Raw genomic sequence first — 552 nt, 5'->3', positions numbered from 1 at the left:
AACCCTAAACGTTAACGGAACAGACCCGCGGACCTGATTGACTGAGAGAGAGGGAGAGAGAGGGAGAGAGAGAGGGTGAGAGAGAAGGAGAGGGAGCGCTGTTCTCCGTGTTCTGTGTGTGTGTGTGTGTGTGTGTGTGTGTGTGTGAATGAGCCGAGCATGTGTGTGTAGGGGGGGGCGCTGTGACTATCAGCTGTGAATGCAGCGCGGTCAGCTGAGGAGTTTTATTTCATCCGAGTACAGATATTGACTCGTATTACTCGTATAATACTTGTACTCGGCAAAAGAGCTTTATCCGTACCGGATACTCGTTTCAGCAGAGTACTCGGCTCATCCCTACTGTTCACTTCTCAGTGTTCTGTGTGCGAGTGAGCAAAGCGTGTGTGTGTGTAGGGGAGGGGCGCTGTGACTAGCACCACTGTGAGTTATCTTTGATCAGGACATGTCCTTTAATTGTCACATAAAGCAAATTTCAAGGACCGCCTTTTTTCACCTACATAATATTGCAAAACTCAGGAATGTCCTGTCTAAAAATGATGCAGAAAAATTAGT

Source organism: Etheostoma spectabile, unplaced genomic scaffold, assembly GCF_008692095.1.
Source record: "Etheostoma spectabile isolate EspeVRDwgs_2016 unplaced genomic scaffold, UIUC_Espe_1.0 scaffold342, whole genome shotgun sequence".
Taxonomy (NCBI): Eukaryota; Metazoa; Chordata; class Actinopteri; order Perciformes; family Percidae; genus Etheostoma; species Etheostoma spectabile.
The sequence above is the reverse complement of the archived record's forward strand: the minus strand, read 5'-3'. Positions refer to the sequence as shown.